Raw genomic sequence first — 4433 nt, 5'->3', positions numbered from 1 at the left:
TAGGCTTAAACCTTGTCTGTGAAACCGGCCCTAAGAGCCGGTTTCACAGACAAGGCTTAAGACCTAATCCTAGACTAAAAAGCATCTTCAATGGAGATTTTACATTGAGGGCCGGTTTCAGAGACAAGGCTTAAGCCTAGTCCTGGACTAAATCACACTTTCAATGTAAAATCTCCATTGAAGATGTTTTTTAGTCTAGGATTAGGCTTAAGCCTTGTCTGTGAAACCGGCCCTAAAAGTGTGATTTAGTCCAGGACTAGGCTTATAGCCTTGTCTGTGAAACAGGACTCTAAATGCCTTTAGAGTGCTCGTGGCCAGCTGTTGGACTGTGAAATGGTATAAATATCACAAATTCCCATTAATAAAAGGCCATTTGAGGAGAAAAAGGGGGCATTCATTACTCTGAGGGGCTAACAGAAATATAAGAAACGAACATTTTCTCGAGAGTCAAACCCCTCGGGAAAACCCGCTGAACTGTGTTAAGGACAAAGCTCTGTTCCAGCAGGAAAGCAGTAATGTCCGGCAACTGCTGCCTCCATGAATAGACATTATTACCCCTCTGTTACCCCTCTGTTACCCCTCTATTACCCCTCTGTTCCCGCTGACCATTTACAGGCTATTGTGCAGCACGGGGAAACACAATTAAACAATTTGGCATGAGGGGAGAGAGAGGTCTCAAGGCGCTGGATGTCTAAGAGTAGTGATCCAACACAAAGACAGCTCAATACTAAACGTTCTCCCCTAACGTTCGCCTAACCCAGGGCCCTTCCCCCTACAATCCTAGAAAATAAAGTTATTTCTTGGAGTGTTTGGCGATTTTGGTGCTTCACAATCGCCTTGCCTTATTTCCAACTGAACTTTAATTCAAATGGCACTTCCTGTCTGGGCTACATGTAATTACTAGCAATTTATACACTCCGACGTAATTGGTTGCAGGCCTTCTTGTGAAATGGATCTCTGTGTGTGTGCACAGCCAGAGACAGGCACTTTTTTTTTTATTATTGTGGTGGTGACTCTCTCTCTCTCTCTCTCTCTGAGTGAGGCTGGGGAGAAAAAGAATCCCCCCCGTTTGCCATGGAAGTGGTGCTGCCGTCATATCACAGAGCTGGGGTAGTCGTCGTCTTAGGGCCCCCGGCGCCTTGTGGCTAACAGCGTACCATAACGCAAAACAGCCGGGTAATGTTATGTGGGACCCCAGTGGTGGAGGGCTGAGGGGCTTGGGGGTGGGGAGGGAGCTAGAGAGAGGAGCTCCACAGCGCCCTGTGCCAGACTGACCTGTATGCTATGCCCCCCTGTCAAGTGTGGACGTTCCTGAGTAAAGCACACAGGCTATCGCCAGAGATGGGCCTTGATCCTGTAGCCGTGGAAACTGATAACATCCAGAGTGTGCATTCCTGACCGGTGAGAATGCAATGGGCCATGACCACAGAGATAAGGAGCTCACGGTTCCCTACACCCCTCTCTGATCTCAGGGCTCTGTTCAACATGAACACACAATGATGCTTCTCACAGTTAAAGCCAAGGACTTCAGGTAGACTGTACAGTGAGTACAGTGTTTGGCTGTAACAAGCATGCTTCCACTGGGAGTAGATTATACTATTATTGCAGTATATAAACTCTAAATGTTTTGCTGGATTTGTATTATCAACTTAAATCAAATACTGAGCTGAGTTCTGTCCTTAACCGTTTTAGTTCAAACACATTCTAACAACGAACAGAGAGGAATGTCAGTAGACTTGTGCTGGTGTGTGATCTCTGAAAGCCTTCCACCTCCTCCTCAATGCCAGCAGCATCCTCTTAGGTCAAATTAGTTCCTCAATTACATTAGCCTCGATACAATGACAAGACCTAGTGCCTTCAATAAAGATAATTACACACAAATGACTGATTAAAGTCGCTCTTTTACAACATGCCCCGTTTGATCCTTGCGTGCGTCATCCTAGAGCAAAAGCGAAACGCTCCACATACGGTAATACAGGGTGAGTATAACTGTGTTATTACCTTGTTACTACCACCATCTTATTCTGTTTCCCAATACAATAAAAAGGTTGAGCACTAGAGTGGTGCATAACTACATTTACTATACTAAGTTAGTAGCTAATTAATAGTAGATAATTACTCTGGTACTGGTACAAGGCATTATGTAAACAGTGTAACCTGTATAAGACCTTGTTGTTGTGCACCTGAAATACCACTATGATGAGTGGCCAAACCACCATAGGTCAGCACAGCATTGCAGCCAAGCAAGCGCTAACCATTTAGGCTACTACTACTACCCTTCCAATCCGAAGATCTGCAGAGCTTGAAAGACACCCCTCACATGGGATTAAAACCTCCCCCAGTCACGCCACCGTTTCCTCAGCTCCTGTAAGCTTTCCATAAGAGGCTTCTGACTGGGGCCTAACTGTAGCTGGATGTTCTATTAGACTCCAGAGTGGGATGTCTGCCTCCCCCCTGAGTCTGGAGGTCAGCACTGGCAGGATCCCGAACATCTGGACGGCACGTTTAGCTAGCAATAAGGCCGCCTTTGTTCCCCTGCCATACTCCCTCTTCGCGGGCCAGCTTTGAAGTGCCAGCCTGCAGTGGAGCCGGGCCCACGGCAGAACCACTGATCGGGGCAGCAGACCGGGCCTCCGGCCACAGGTTTGGACATGACATTAGTTTGTACATCCTCTGGCGGGCAGGCAGGCAGGCAGGCAGTTAGTCACATCATCTCATTCAGGGCTGTAATTGAAGACATGCTTTACCACAGCTGTGGGATTACCACACCTCTCTCAATTGAAGAAACAGGGGATCCAGGTTTTTTACACTTTGATAGGTGTTGATACCCATACAGGAGGCGTTCCCAAACAAATAAAGCAACTAGCTCTCAACTAAATCTGTTATATCTGTATCATGTCTGTTTCTCTTATAAGTATATACTCAGGTGCCTGAGGACACATTGTTAAAAACATTGAGATATTCTGCACAGTAAATCCCTCTACAGGTAGTTTCTGTCTCACATGTCAAGGGAAGTAGAAATCTGAATGCATCAACTTCAGCTGAGTCCATTGCCTATTATGTATGCCTATAGGTCACCTATTATATTATGTCCTAAGAAGAATTGGGATTGAACACAGTGACACGATTAAAACCAAATAACTATGGATTATGTTTATTTATTTATTTTTTAAACAGCAACATGTTTAATATGCTATGACATTATAGTTGAAATATGACCAACCATGTATGCATAATAGCCTAAATAATGTAATCAATGAATCACGTTAATGCACCTATTCTCAGGTGTGAAATCCAAACCGTGCTTACATCTTATTGATGTAACAGAGAGCAAGAACAAGCTTAGATAAAGACAAATGTCGGCCTATAGTTGCTTTAAAAACATTCCTTGTCTCTTGTTATGAAAGTGTAATGTTATATGTGTAATGTTATTCAACACCGATCGCGGTTTTGTCCGGGGGCTGTCCCACTAATGCAGCCCTGAGAATAATAATGTCCGTTCCCGTTACCCCAGCCCGTTACCCTACATCTGGCTTACATTATTACACTAAACATCGCAACATTGTAGTGGGGGGGAAAAAAACTACAAACACACTAATCTTACCTTCGATTTGTAGATGCCGATTGGATTGATTGAACAACAGTCCAACAGCTCACTGTTCTCTATCCGGGACTGGAAGTGGAAGTTTTAAGAGAAAGATCTGCTGTGGTGGCATGGATTCATGGAATCTGCGAATGTGTCATTTTCTCAGCGCAAAGCCAATAAATCACTTCAACGAACTGCGACAAAGTAACGGGAAAGAGAAAACTGCATCGAGATCAAGGGGAAACGAGCTGCGTTGAGCTCCGTTTGTCTGAAAGTTTTCTCTCTGCGCCTGTCTCTGTCTCTGCGCTAGAGTCCTTTGCGGTCTGAACCAATAAAGCTGCGGAAAAATGACCCTCTCTCTCTCCCCGTACATTACCCTCTCCCCATTTCATTACTCTGGTAAATACATTGCATCGGAACTGGGACACCGCAAGGCATTGTGGGACGATTTTAAAGCTGCAATACACTTTGGGAGACGAGGAATACCTACATACCCACCCAGCCATCACCTTGTCTTGACTCAGATGTCTTAATTAACCAAAATAAGACATTTTTGTCTGTCAAGATGTCTTAAAGTCGTCTTAAGACCTAACCTGAAGACATGCACTCATGCACTCACTTAAGACATGGAGGGGAGTTGGGGTTCTGGAGTGGGCTAGGCCTGCACAGGCTGGTGTGTGTGTGAACCATAAGGTGACCACTAGGTCTGGGAAAAAGTGGTTAACTAACTAGTGCGCAAATTGTTTTTTGAAAACACTGTCTTGGCAACTAACACTAATCAAGATGCATTATTATACAATGCAGTGATTTATTATAACAAAGCTTTTTGCTAAGCTTATAGTGACAA

General features: G+C 44.6%; 1 protein-coding gene across 1 annotated transcript in view; it reads right to left on the bottom strand.

The window, feature by feature from the left end:
- rassf8a (Ras association domain family member 8a) overlaps positions 1 to 3853 on the bottom strand; it is a 19574-nt gene extending 15721 nt beyond the window's left edge. The window contains exon 1 of the mRNA XM_080545130.1: positions 3605 to 3853. The gene's annotated coding sequence lies outside the window, so the exon portion shown is untranslated. The remainder of the gene's footprint in view (positions 1 to 3604) is intronic.
- Positions 3854 to 4433: the final 580 nt, after the last annotated feature.

The sequence above is a fragment of the Nansenia antarctica genome (assembly GCF_963989245.1).
Source record: "Nansenia antarctica genome assembly, chromosome: 14".
Lineage (NCBI taxonomy): Eukaryota > Metazoa > Chordata > Actinopteri > Argentiniformes > Microstomatidae > Nansenia > Nansenia antarctica.
The sequence above is the reverse complement of the archived record's forward strand: the minus strand, read 5'-3'. Positions and strand labels throughout refer to the sequence as shown.